Consider the following 15,319-nt stretch of genomic DNA (forward strand, 5'->3'; position numbering starts at 1 on the left):
TCTACAGTCTTCATCTCTGGTTGAGTCAATAAATACAATCAAGGCTGGAAATGTAGATATGTTTATTAAAGAAAGTAAAATGCAATATAGTTTTTGAGACCAAGAAGAGGGGGAAAGTTTCCAATAAGGAAGTGACTGATGACTGCGCTGGCCTTCAACAAAATGGCAGCCTTCAGCAGGAAGAAAGAGGAGCAATGCTGGAGCAATCTACAGCACACACTAATTTTGGTAGTATAATTGTTAAAGTGACATGTATGTTCTTTTGTTAAAAAAAACATTAATTGGTATCAAACTGTTATGGGTAAAGTTCCGCTTTCAGTTTTGAGGTTTTCATAGAACAGAAAAACTTTCATAAAACTTCAAAAGTAAAACTTATTTTATGTCCTCAAAATGCGCTCCCCATGTTCTGAGATTCTTCGAGGGGGCGGGGCTCAACTCTGTCATCATTCCTCATTGCCTACGCCAGCCATGACTGCATCTCCATGCTGTCTCTGCTGAACAGTCTCTACTTGTGGCTGGGGCAGCTTGCATTTTTTGGTGCATCTTAACACATTTATAATAAACCTTGTTCATTTGTAATATTATACTGGGGTGCCATTCATTACTCTTTACTGCTTGGCTTTCTAGATTTTGGGGACTTCCACCACCTCCTCTGTTATACAATGCCATGCAAAAGTATTCACCCCCCCTGGCTTTTTACCTATTTTGTTACATTACAGCCTTTAGTTCAAGGTTTTTTTTTAATCTGAATGATATCTCATGGACCAGAACACAATAGTCTAAGTTGGTGAAGTAAAATTAGAAAAATATATACATAAAACTATTTTTCAGAAATAAAAAACCTGATAATTGGCATGTGCGTATGTATTCACCCCCTTTTGTTATAAAGCCCATAAAAAGCTCTGGTGCAACCAATTACCTTCAAAAGTCACATAATTAGTGAAATGATGTCCAACTGTGTGCAATCCTAAGTGTCACATGATCTGTCATTACATATACACACCTTTTTGAAAGGCCCCAGATGCAAGAGGCACCACTAACCAAAACTCAGCCATGAAGACCAAGGAACTCTCCAAACAAGTAAGGGACAATGTTGTTGAGAAGTACAAGTCAGGGTTAGGTTATAAAAAAATATCCAAATATTTGATGATCCCTAGGAGCACCATCAAATCTATTATAACCAAATGGAAAGAACATGGCACAACAGCAAACCTGCCAAGAGACGGCCAAACACCAAAACTCATGGACCGGGCAAGGAGGGCATTAATCAGAGGGGCAGCACAGAAACCTAAGGTAACCCTGGAGGAGCTGCAGAGTTCCACAGGAGAAAATGGAGTATCTGTGCATAGGATGACAATAAGCCGTACGTTCCATAGAGTTGGGCTTCATGGCAGAGTGGCCAGAAGAAAACCATTACTTTCAGCAAAAAACAAAATGGCACGTTTTGAGTTTGCAAAAAGGCATGTGGGAGACTCCCAAAATGTATGGAGGAAGGTGCTCTGGTCTGATGAGACTAAAATTCAACTATACTATAGTATTCTTTCTATAGCGCCCATTTGTAGTGTAATAGCGGCGTGGAGAGATGGAACAGGGCTCTGTTCAGTGCTATTAGACAGTGTGCTACAGTGTGTTATTCTGATTCTATTGTCAGTGTAGAATATCAGTTTAGTGTGCATCTAGGGATAGTTTAGTGTGAGTGTAATACGACCATTCATCTTTACATTAGTGTGAATGTAGGGATAGTTCAGTCAGTGTGAGAGTGGTGCGGCCACCATTTAGCTTTACATTAGTGTGAATGTAGGGATAGTTCAGTCAGTGTGAGTGTAGTGACCGTTTAACACAGTATATTTTATTGGGTTACTGCAAGTTTAATACCGTATATTTCAGTGCCTTACATGCCATTTAACGCAGTACATTTCTGTACGTTAGTGCACACTTAATGCAGTATATTTCAGTTACGTTACTGCAAGTTTAATGCCGTACAGTTCAGTAGGTTACTGCAAGTTTAACACCGCATATTTCATCGCGTTACTGCAAGTTTAGCGCCATATATTTCATTGTAGTACTGCAAGTTTAACGCCATATATTTCTGTGCGTTACTGCAAGTTTAACGCCGTATAGTTCTGTGAGTTACTGCAAATTTGACGCTGTATATTTCATTGCATTACTGCAAGTTTAACGCCATATGATTCTGTGCATTACTGTAAGTTTAACGCTGTATATTTCATTGCGTTACGTGCCATTTGCCTGGCACATGTCCTCAATTTGGTGGTACCCAGGGCTGGAAGATCTACTAAAGCAGGCCAGAAGAGTCTGTAGCCATTTTAGGTGATCATACACAGTCAGTGCTCGGATGGCTGAAATCCAGCGCGAATTCCACCTGTCCGTAAACTGCCTGATTTGTGACATGCCCACCAGGTGGAACTCGACGTTGGCAATGCAACAGCAGCTGCACATGCAGCAGATGGCTGTTAAAGAGTATCTGTGTAAGTATGGCACAACGACAGGCTCAGACCAGCTCAACTTTTTTTCCCCACGCCAATGGCTGCTCATAAAGGATGAATGAACTGTACTGTCACCATTTGAGATGGTCACAAGAATGGTGAGCCGTGACAATGCATGCATCAGTGATACAATCCCTGTTGTGTTCCTGCTGTACAGACTCTGTGTGGCATTATGGACAGGGCACTCGAGGCAGAGCAGCAGGATGAAGAGGAGGACTTCCTTTCCTCTCAAGGCCCACTATGCAGACATCATTATTCCTATCACACAGAAGACACAAGAGGAGAGATTTCAGAGGCATTGAAGCAGAGAAAGACACATCAAACAGTAAGAGATCGTTTTCCATCCCCAGAAGCCCATGGGAGTAGTATGTGGCTGGGAGGAGGCAGTTCCAGATACTGTAATCCTCAGTGACCCCAAATTTGCAGTGCATGGGCTCCCTCATGTTTCAAAGCCTGTGAAAGGACCCAAGAATACGTGGCATAAAGGAAAAGGATCACTATAGGTTGGCAGCCCTGACCACCGTTATAAGGCGAAGGTCTCAGAACTCATCCTGTCCCCACAGAGAGTGCAGAAGATGAAATCTCCTGAGGACACCTTAAAGAGGAGTTTATTGAACTCTTTTCCTGACTCTGGTAGGTTACAGTGTCATTGAAAATGTAGTTTTGAAGCTTCTGTTGGTCAAAAGAGGAGCGGTGGAGAAGGTGGCTGCCTAAGTGAGGCATTTCTCAATTTTCTTTAGTCCTCACCACCCAGGGCTGTCAGCTTCCACATCCCATCAGCAGCATCTGCATCACATGGTGGACAATTATCTAGGGTTTGAAAACAGAGATGGTGGGCCACTGGCTTACTTGGTCATGAGAATAGACAACTGGCCAGAACTTGCCCAGTATGCTATTGAGCTGCTGGGCTGCCCAGCATCCAGTGTGCTTTCCGAATAGGCATTGAGTGCTTCTGGAGGTTTTGTTACTGATCATAGAACGCGTCTGTCCACAGACTTGGTGGACCGTCTGACTTTTATCAAAATTAATCAATCCTGGATTACCAGCAGCTATGAGGCCCCTGATGCCGATGTGGCAGATTAAGTGTTTTTGGGATGTGGAATCTCTGCAGAAGTTCTAGGCTGCCTAGTGTTGTGGGTGTTGATTTAATCTGGAAGAATGTTTTTGGTGTAGGTTTCATGGGCACATTTAGCACCAAAATCATTGCAATTTTTGACAGCAAGGCCAATTCTTGCTTTCATCAAGAGTACCTCTATATGATTAGGGTGTGAAGGCACCACCAACACCCAGAGACCAATTTTTCTGCACCCGTTACTTCTATCCAAAGTCTGTGGTATAGACACCAGAATTTGTCCAAAAAATCTCTAATCTTGTTCCCAGTGCACTACATTGTGACCTCATCATACAGACTGGCTCCCCGTGCCGTTAGTTACAAAATAAAGAAAGCTTGCAGGGAAAATGTCCTTTTTAAATGCAATTATTGCTGCAGAAGCTTCTATAAACAGTACAGATGCACCACTTTACGGGTGGACTAAGGGGATCCCCCAGGCACTATATTGAAAGGAATTTTTCATTTTTATGTTTTCACTTTAAGCGTCAATAAATCATTGCTCATTTAAAAATGATTTTTTTTTACAAACTTTCTTTTCATTGATTTAATTGATTTTCATTGTCCCCCTGGGCAGTACCCCGGACCCCCATAACCATTGTATGCCCAATTACTTGCATATAAGCCTTTAAATTGGGCACTTTTGATTTTTCACATTCGGTCCCGTAGACTTCAATAGGGTTCGTTATTCGGTGCCAAACTTTTGCGATGTTTGAACGTCCTGGTGCGAACCGAACAGGGGGTCGTTTGGCCTATCCCTACCCTACACACAATTTTTAAAATAGAGTTACTTCACTATGTGGAAAGGCATTCTTGGAAAGCGATACATAACAATCCCTAAGCTGAGCTCTAAATTGTCAATACGCATACCATATATAGATTATATCTAATAGCAGTGGCGATTGGTGGTAATTTTTATGGGGGGGGTGGAAAAACAGTGCACCCACATTAAACCCCCCAATCCTCCGTCCGGTCAGTTGGGTCCAGAGCACTTACCCTGCTAGGATGCACCTTTACCTATAATCCTCTAGTCCTGAATGTTTACCTTTATTACCTAATTGTAATTACCTTATCGCCGGCCGATTCCATTGTTCACACCCAAAAACTTCTATGCATAGGGAACAGCGTATATAAATGATTGGCACAACACAGCTTGATTCACGATACACTGTTCGGTTTACAGAATGTTAAATAAGAATGAAAGATGGGCGTTACTAACCATTTTTCACCAATAAGGGGTACATGTTCAAATTACCGGTTAACAGAATGTTAAATAAGAATGAAAAATGGGCGTTACTAACCATTTTCCACTAATAAGGGGTACATGTTCAAATTACCATACATATTTCCTTTAACATGCATTTAACCAATCATAATGTCATATATAATTAACTCTTTACATCTCTGTATCTAAGCAAAACTCATTATGTCACCTAGAAAACTCCCTTATAACTCCAGACAGACTCATGGCACACACGTAAGTTCCTCATTTCAGGTTTACATTTCAACACAAGCTCACTGCCTACATAGCAATATATTTTAACCACTTGCCGACCGCCTCACGCAGATATACTGCAGCAGAATGGCACGGGCAGGCAAAGTAACGTATGGGTACGTTACTTGCCTCCCGCGGGTGGGGGGTCCGATCGGACACCCCCCCCGGTGCCTGAGGCGGTCGGCTTCTGTCCCGGAGCGATCAGAGGTGAGGTGGAGGCCATCCATTCGTGGCCACCCCCTCACGATCGCTCCCAGTCAATGATGTTCTTCCTCTGCTGCTGTAATGTAAACAGCGGCAGAGGAAGTGATGTCATCTCTCCTCGAGCCGGTCTTTTCGTTCCGGTGCCGAGGAGAGAAGACATCAAGTAAGTGCACCAAACACTACACGTACAGTAGAACACTCTGGACACACATATCACCCCCCTGTACCCCCTGTCACAGTGACACCAATAGCAGTTTTTTTTTATTTTTTTTGCATTGGTGTCAGTTTGTGACAGTTATAAGTGGTAGGGCAGTTAGTGGTAGCCCCCTTTAGGTCTAGGATACCCCCCTAACCCCCCTAATAAAGGTTAACCCCTTGATCACCCCCATCGCCAGTGTCACTAATCGATTGTTTTTCTGATCGCTGTATTAGTGACACAGGTGACGCTAGTTAGGGAGGTAAGTATATAGGTTCGCCGTCAGTGTTTTATAGCGACAGGGACCCCCATATACTACCTAATAATGGTTTTTACCCCCTGATTGCCCCCTAGTTAACCCTTTCACCAGTGATCACCGTATAACTGTTACGGGTGATGCTGGTTAGTTAGCTTGTTTATTATAGTTTCAGGGCACCCGCCGTTTATTACCTTATAAAGCTTTAACCCCCTAATCGCCCGGTGATGATATAAGTTAAGTTTTAGGGTCAGATAAGGTCTGCGTCGCCCCAGGCAGTGTCAGGTTAGCGCCAGTACCGCTAACACCCACGCGCGCACCATACACCTCGCTTAGTGGTATAGTATCTGAACGGATCAATATCTGATCCAATCAGATCTATACTAGCATCCCCCGCAGTTTAGGGTTCCCAAAAACATAGTGTTAGCAGGATCAGCCCAGATACCTGCTAGCACCTGCGTTTTGCCCCTCGGCCCAGCCCAGTATCGATCGATCACTGTCACTTACAAAACACTAAACACACATAAGTGCAGCATTCGCAGAGTCAGGCCTGATCCCTGCGATCACTAACAGTTTTTGTTGGTAGCGTTTTGATACAGTCGCTAACAGTCAGGAGCTTTTTTGCCTGTGAGTCTCACTAGTGTACCACTAAATTTAGAGCCCAAAATGGCAAATCGAAGTTACACTAGTGAAGAGGCCTACACATTTCTGAGCATGACAGATAGTGAAGAGGAAGTCACTCATCTGTCAGATTCAGGTTCAGAATACGATCCTGTAGATCGTCAGGCGTACCAGACCCGAAAACTTCTTCTTCTGTCCTTGATGTGCAAGAACCGCAGGTCCCTCGTATGGAGCAAAGCAGTACTTGCTCCGCTATTTCTTCTGGTGAACTGGCAAGCACCAGCGGCCTAGTACACCCTGGTCGTACATCCAGCACTGCAGTAACACTTGGTGACGTGGCGAGTCCCATAAGTGCAGTTCAAGCTGGCGAGGTGGCAAGCACAAGTAGTGTCCCGCTGCCACCAAGAAGACAAACACAGGCCCGTCGTGCCCATAGTGCCCTTCCTGCTGCATTCGCCAATCCAAATTGGGAGCCCACCACTTCTGCAGCACCCGTACTTCATCCATTCACTGGCCAACCCGGCATTCAGGTGGAAACAGTTGATTTTACGTCACTGGATTTTTATTCGCTGTTTTTCACCAAAGATCTCTATAGATCTATTGTGGACCAAAGCAATTTGTACACTAGTCAACACATCGCCACTATTCCCCAGTCCTCCCTTGCCAGAGATTGGAGACCAATTATGGTCTCCGAATGTAAGATCTTTCTGGGCCTTTCCCTGAACATGGGCATAACTAAAAAGAGTGAGTTGTGGTCATATTGGTCCACTGACCCAATTCACCATATGCCCTTGTTCTCTGCCTCCATGACCAGGGCACGATACGAGCAGATTTTGCGGTTCTTGCACTTCAACAACAATGAACTCTGTCCTCCTCGTGGAGACCCTGAATACGATTGGCTCTACAAAATTCGGCCCCTCGTAAACCACTTCAACAAACGTTTTGCAGACTTGTTTACTCCCCATCAAGTTGTCTGCGTTGATGAGTCCCTGATTAAGTTTTCTGGCTGCTTGTCATTCAAACAGTACCTTCCCAGCAAGCGTGCCAGATACGGGGTCAAGATGTATAAGCTCTGTGACAGGGCCACAGGCTATACATGTAGTTTTATGGTTTACGAGGGCAAAGATAGTCACGTAGAGCCGACAAACTGCCCTGACTACATAGGAAGCGCTGGCAAGATAGTGTGGGACTTGGTGTCACCCTTATTCGGAAAGGGGTACCACTTGTACGTGGACAATTATTACACAAGCGTGCCACTTTTTAGTCACTTTTTTGATCAACAGATTGGAGCATGTGGCACCGTGCGACCTAATCGCCGGGGCTTTCCCCAGCGGCTTGTAGATTCCCATCTTAGGCTGGGGGAGAGAGCCTGCTTGCAGTGTAATAATTTGCTCGCTATGAAGTGGAGGGACAATAAGAATGTTTTCTTTCTTACCTCCCTTCATGCATACACGACGGTCCAAATTACTACGGCGACTGGTGCTGTGAAGAAACCCCTCTGTGAAACCCCTATGAGAGGGGTGGACCTCAACGACCAGTTGTTGGCGTCGTACCTAATTGCCCGTAAGGCCAGACGCTGGTATAAAAAAGTGTCTGTATACTTATTTCAATTGGCTTTGCTGAACGCTCATGTGCTATACAGAGCTTCAGGATGGACTGAATCCTTCCTTAAATTCCAGGAAGAGATCGTCAGAGCCCTTCTGTTTCCAGACGGTGCTCCACTTCACCTTGCCCAACCAAATGCAGTAAGCTGGCTGCATGAGAGGCATTTTCCGTATGTCCTCCCGAGTACCCCTACCCAACGAGCCCCCCAAAGAAGATGTTGTGTCTGCAGCAAGCGTGGATATAGGCGTGACACCCAGTATTATTGTCCCTCCTGTCCTGACAATCCTGGTCTTTGCATTGGTGAATGTTTTGAACGCTACCATTCACTAGTAGAGTATTAGCGTAGGGTACAGCACTGCACAGACTAGGCACACTGACACAGGGTCTCCCAAGATGCCATCGCATTTTGAGAGACCCGAACCTGGTACCAGTTACAAAAGTTATTAGTTACAAAAAAAAAGTAAAAAAAATTTAAAACACAAAAAAAATATAAAATAAAAAAACCAAAAATAGTTGTTGTTTTATTGTTCTCTCTCTCTATTGTTCTGCTCTTTTTTACTGTATTCTATTCTGCAATGTTTTATTGTTATTATGTTTTACCATGTTTGCTTTTCAGATATGCAATTTTTTTATACTTTACTGTTTACTGTGTTTTATTAACCATTTTTTTTGTTTTCAGGTACGCCATTCAGCTGCAGAGCGGATTTATTTATCTTGACAGCAACAGCATTTGCTCCCACGATACATAAAGCCGTCACTCCAGCGATGTCGGAGGTGATTTCACCACCACAGTTACATACTTCAGCATATATGCCGAAGCGTGGGGGCAGCAGTGGGTGGAGGAGCGATTTGCTCCTACCTTTTGCGGGAGGATGCCCCCATGCTTCGGCATATATATATTTTAGGCACAGGATATTTTAGGCAAAATGTTTTATTTTTTTACTATTTTTTTTTTTTTGTATTTGCTTTGCAGGTATGATAAGTCTTACTGTTATACTGTAATGTTACTTTGTTTTATTGTTAACCATCATTTGCTTAGCAGGTACGCCATTCAGTTGCAGCGCGGATTTATTTATCTTGACAGCAACAGCGTTTGCTCCCACGATACATAAAGCCATGACTCCAGCGCTGTCGGAGGTGATTTCACCACCACAGTTACATACTTCAGCATATATGCCGAAGCGTGGGAGCAGCAGAGGGCGGAGGAGCTATTTGCTCCTAACTTTTGCGGGAGGATTCCCCCATGCTTCAGCATATATATACGGTGCATGTATGCCCATCATTAGAAGTGGGTGGATGAAGGGAGGTATTCTAATGGTGGGCATACCCACCGATCAATCTTTTTTTCGTTCAGCCCACAGGCTGCATGAAAAAAAAGTTTACAATATATGCCCAACAAGGACCAGCAATGTACTGGTATGTTGCTGGACTTTGAGTGGTTATACCAGAATGATGCCTGCAGGTTTAGGTATCATCTTGGTATAATTCTTTTCAGCCAGGGGTCGGCTTTCATGTAAAAGCAATCCTAATGGCTAATTAGCCTTTAGACTGCTTTTACAAGCAGTGGGAGGGAATGCCCCCCCCCCCGTCTTCCATGTTTTTCTCTGGCTCTCCTGTCCCAACAGGCAACCTGAGAATGCAGCCGGTGATTCAGCCAGCTGACCATAGAGCTGATCAGAGACCAGAGTGGCTCCAAACATCTCTATGGCCTAAGAAACCGGAAGCTACGAGCATTTCATGACTTAGATTTCGCCGGATGTAAACAGCGCCATTGGGAAAGCATTTTATCACACCCATCTTGGTGTGGTCAGATTCTTTGAGGGCAGAGGAGAAATCTAGGGTCTAATAGACCCCAATTTTTTCAAAAAAAAGAGTACCTGTCACTACCTATTGCTATCATAGGGGATATTTACATTCCCTGAGATGACAATAAAAATGATTAAAAAAATGAAAGGAACAGTTTAAAAATAAGATAAAAAAAGCAAAAAAGTAATAAAGCCCCCTGCTCTCGCGCAAAGATGAACGCAAGCGTCGGTCTGGCGTCAAATGTTAACAGCAAATGCACCATGCATGTGAGGTATCACCGCGAAGGTCAGATCGAGGGCAGTAATTTTAGCAGTAGACCTCCTCTGTAAATCTAAAGTGGTAACCTGTAAAGGCTTTTAAAGGCTTTTAAAAATATATTTAGTTTGTCGCCACTGCACGTTTGTGCGCAATTTTAAAGCATGTCATGTTTGGTATCTATGTACTCGGCCTAAGATCATATTTTTTATTTCATCAAACATTTGGGCAATATAGTGTGTTTTAGTGCATTAAAATTTTAAAAAGTGTGTTTTTTCCAAAAAAAAAATACGCTTGAAAAATCGCTGCGCAAATACTGTGTGAAAAAAAAAAATGAAACACCCACCATTTTAATCTTTAGGGCATTTGCTTTAAAAAAATATATAATGTTTGGGGGTTCAAAGTAATTTTCTTGCAAAAACAAAATAATTTTTTCATGTAAACAAAAAGTGTCAGAAAGGGCTTTGTCTTCAAGTGGTTAGAAGAGTGGGTGATGTGTGACATAAGCTTCTAAATGTTGTGCATAAAATGCTAGGACTAGGGATGAGCTTCGAGTTCGAGTCGAACTCATGTTCGACTCGAACAACGGCTGTTCGCCAGTTCGCCGAACAGCGAACAATTTGGGGTGTTCGCGGCAAATTCGAATGCCACGGAACACCCTTTAAAAGTCTATGGGAGAAATCAAAAGTGCTCATTTTAAAGGCTTATATGCATGGTATTGTCATAAAAAGTGTTTGGGGACCTGGGTCCTGCCCCAGGGGACATGGATCAATGCAAAAAAAAGTTTTAAAAACAGTCGTTTTTTCGGGAGCAGTGATTTTAATAATGCTTAAAGTGAAACAATAAAAGTGTAATAACCTTTAAATTTCGTACCTGGGGGGTGTCTATAGTATGCCTGTAAAGGGGCACATGTTTCCCGTGTTTAGAACAGTCTGACAGCAAAATTACATTTCAAAGGAAAAAAAGTCATTTAAAACTACTTGCGGCTGTTAATGAATTGCCGGTCCGACAATACACATAAAAGTTCATTGATAAAAACGGCATGGGAATTCCCCACAGGGGAACCCCGAACCAAAATTTTAAAAAAAATGACGCGGGGGGTCCCCCTAAATTCCATACCAGACCCTTCAGGTCTGGTATGGATATTAAGGGGAACCCCGGCCAAAATTTTTTTTAAAAAATGGCGTGGGGTCCCCCACAAAATCTATACCAGACCCTTATCCGAGCACGCAACCTGGCAGGCTGCAGGAAAAGAGGGGGGGACAAGAGAGTGCCCCCCCTCCTGAACTGTACCAGGCCACATGCCCTCAACATTGGGAGGGTGCTTTTGGGTAGCCTCTCAAAACACCTTGTCCCCATGTTGATGAGGACAAGGGCCTCATCCCTACAACCCTGGCCGGTGGTTGTGGGGGTCTGCGGGTGGGGGCTTATCGGAATCTGAAAGCCCCCTTTAACAAGGGCACCCCCAGATCCCAGCCCTCCCCCCGTGTGAAATGGTACGGGTGTACTTTTGTACCCCTACCATTTCACTAAAAAACTGTCAAAAATGTTAAAAATGACAAGAGACAGTTTTTGACAATTCCTTTATTTAAATGCTTCTTCTTTCTTCTATCTTCCTTCGGTTTCTTCCTCCATCTTCTTCTTCTTCTTCTGGTTCTTCCTTCGGTGTTCTCATCCAGCACCTTCCTCCGCGGCGTCAGCGTCTTCTTCCCTTGTTCTCCTCGAGCCGCTCCGCATCCATGATGGCATGGAGGGAGGCTCCCGCTGTGTGACGCTTCTCTCTTCATCTTCTTCTCTTCATCTTCTTGTCTTCTTCTTTTTGGGCCGCTCCGCATCCATGATGGCATGGAGGGAGGCTCCCGCTGTGTGACGCTTCTCCTCTTCTGACGGTTCTTAAATAACGGGGGCGGAGCCACCCGGTGACCCCTCCCACCTCTGATGCACAGGAACTTGATGGGGACTTCCCTGTGGCATTCCTTGTGACGTCAGAAGGGGGCGGGGTTTAGTAACAGGTGACCCCGCCCCCTCTGACGTCACGGGGAATGCCACAGGGAAGTCCCGTCAAGTCCAGGTGCGTCAGAGGGGAGCGGGGTCACCAGGTGCCCCCCCGTTATTTAAGAACCATCAGAAGAGGAGAAGCGTCACACAGCGGGAGCCTCCCTCCATGCCATCATGGATGCGGAGCGGCCCAAGGAGAAGAAGGGAAGAAGACGCCGCGGAGGAAGATGCCGGGCGAGAACACCGGAGGAAGAACCAGAAGAAGAAGAAGATGGAGGAAGAAACCAAAGGAAGATAGAAGAAAGAAGACAGAAGAAGTATTTAAATAAAGGAATTGTCAAAAACTGTCTCTTGTCATTTTTAACATTTTATGACAGTACTTTTGTACCCCCTTACCATTTAACACAGGGGGGAGGGCCGGGATTTGGGGGTCCCCTTGTTAAAGGGAGCTTCCAGATTCCGATAAGCCCCCCTCCCGCAGACCCCCACAACCACCGTCCAGGGTTGTGGGGATGAGGCCCTTGTCTTCATCAACATGGGGACAAGGTGTTTTGGGGGGCTACCCCAAAGCACCCTCCCAATGTTGAGGGCATGTGGCCTGGTACAGTTCAGGAGGGGGGCCGCTCTCTCGTCCCCCCCTCTTTTCCTGCGGCCTGCCAGGTTGCGTGCTTGGATAAGTGTCTGGTATGGATTTTTAGGGGGACCCCACGCCATTTTTTTTTTTTCATTTTGGCCAGGGTTCCCCTTAATATCTATACCAGACCTGAAGGGCCTGGTATGGAATTTAGGGGACCCCCCACGTCTTTTTTTTTTTATTTTGGTTCGGGGTTCCCCTGTGGGGAATTCCCATGCCGTTTTTATCAATGAACTTCTATGTGTATTGTCGGACCGGCAATTCATTAATAGCCGCGAGTAGTTTTAAATGACTTTTTTCCTTTTGAAATGCCATTTTGCTGTCAGACTGTTCTAAAAACGGGAAACATGCGCCCCTTTACAGGCATACTATAGACACCCCCCAGGTACGAAATTTAAAGGGATATTACACTTTTATTGTTTCACTTTAAGCATTATTAAAATCACTGCTCCCGAAAAAATGGCCATTTTTAAAACTTTTTTTTGCATTGATCCATGTCCCCTGGGGCAGGACCCAGGTCCCCAAACACTTTTTATGACAATAACTTGCATATAAGCCTTTAAAATTAGCACTTTTGATTATTCATGTTCGTGTCCCATATACTTTAACGGTGTTCGCGTGTTCAAACAAATTTTTTGCCTGTTCGCATGTTCTGGTGCGAACCGAACAGGGGGGTGTTCGTCTCATCCCTAGCCAGGACAGTTCAACCCCCCCCAAATGACCCCATTTTGGAAAGTAGACACCCCAAGCTATTTTCTGAGAGGCATGTCGAGTCCATGGAATATTTTATATTGTGACACAAGTTGCGGGAAAAAGACAATTTTTTTTTTTTTGCACAAAGTTGTCACTAAATGATATATTGCTCAAACATGCCATGGGAATATGTGAAATTACACCCCAAAATACATTCTGTTGTTTCTCCTGAGTACGGGGATACCACATGTGTGAGACTTTTTGGGAGCCTAGCCGCGTACGGGACCCCGAAAACCAAGCACCGCCTTCAGGCTTTCTAAGGGCGTAAATTTTTGATTTCACTCTTCACTGCCTATCACAGTTTTGGAGGCCATGGAATGCCCAGGTGGCACAACCCCCCCCCCCCCAAATGACCCTATTTTGGAAAGTAGACACCTTGTTGGATCTCTCGGATCAGAAAGGCGGTGGTGGTCTTTGATGGTGGTAAGTAACCTATGAGATGAAAGTGTGGGGGACCCATCGGTGGTATGGGCCCATGATGTATTCAGTTAACGCGGGTTACCTGGATGATGGTAATGGTGGCACCTCGGGAATGGGTTTGTCTCTGAGCTGGTGTGACACGGCTGGAGGCCTAATACGCAAAAGTCCGCAGTGTGGAATGGAGTTATGTTGGAAAGTGCCGTCAAAGACCACTGGGGGGAGCAACTGAGATTATGGAATTTTGTGTTGTGGTTAAAATGTTTATATATTTTTGAATATTTGTGAATAAAAACGCTGCTATGGACAGTTATACTCCAGCTCAAGTGTGGTATTGTTAATAAGTAGGTAATGATAAGTGGGACGGGTTTTTGAGTATGATAATGGTGGCAGTCTTATGAAGGTGGGACATCTTATCTACACTGGTCATGTAAAATGCACTTTATCTTTCAAAAAGTGTTTCCCAGTGCTAAACCTTTCATCCAATTTCTAAATTGTTGCATTTGTAAATGTCAAAAGCCAGTATAAAGGAATAGTAGTTGTAAAAAAAAATACTTGTAGGTTTAACTAATCTTTTTTTTGGTATAATTCTCCTTTAAGGGGGGTGGCAAGGGGTGTGTCCTATGCCTACATACTTTTGCTAATAGGTGTCCCTTGCTGCCATCTCAAAAAGTTGGAAGGTATGGTTTAAGGCTTAAACCACACCTCCCAACTTTTTGAGATGGGGTGTCAAACTCAATTTTGTCGAGGGCCCCATCAGCAGTGTGGTTGCCCTCAAAGGGCCGGTTGTATTTGGGTCGCACTACATACAGAGTGCAGAGTTCAGGATTATGCTACGTACAGAGTGCAGGGTTCAGCAGTGCGCTACGTACAGAGAGATTCAGGGGTGTGCTATGTCCAGAGTGCAGGAATTCAGGGCTGTGCCACATACATAGTGCAGAAATTCAGAGGTACGCTACGTAAAGAGTACAGGGATTCAGGGGTGCGCTACCTACAGAGTGCAGGGATTTTAAGGGGTGTGTTATGTACAGAGTGCAGAGAGTGAGGGGTGCGCTACGTACAGAGTGCAGGGAGTGATGGGTGCGCTACGTACAGAGGGCAGGGATTCAGGGGTGCGCTACGTACAGAGGGCAGGGATTCAGGGGTGTGCTACATACAGAGTGCAGGGATTCATGGGTGCGCTACATACAGAGGGCAGGAAGTGAGTGGTGCACTATGTACAGAGGGCAGAGATTTAGGGGTGTGCTACGTACAGAGGGCAGGGAGTGGGTGGTGTGCTACATACAGAGGGCAGAGATTCAGGGGTGCACTACGTACAGAGTGCAGGGAGTCAGGGGTGCGCTACGTACAGAGTGCAGTGATTCAGGGATGAGCTACGTACAGAGTGCAGGGAGTGAGTGCTGCGCTACATACAGAGTGCAGGGATTCAGGGGTGTGCTATGTACAGAGAGCAGGGAGTGAATGGTG

Source organism: Aquarana catesbeiana, linkage group LG01, assembly GCF_042186555.1.
Source record: "Aquarana catesbeiana isolate 2022-GZ linkage group LG01, ASM4218655v1, whole genome shotgun sequence".
Classification (NCBI taxonomy): Eukaryota; Metazoa; Chordata; class Amphibia; order Anura; family Ranidae; genus Aquarana; species Aquarana catesbeiana.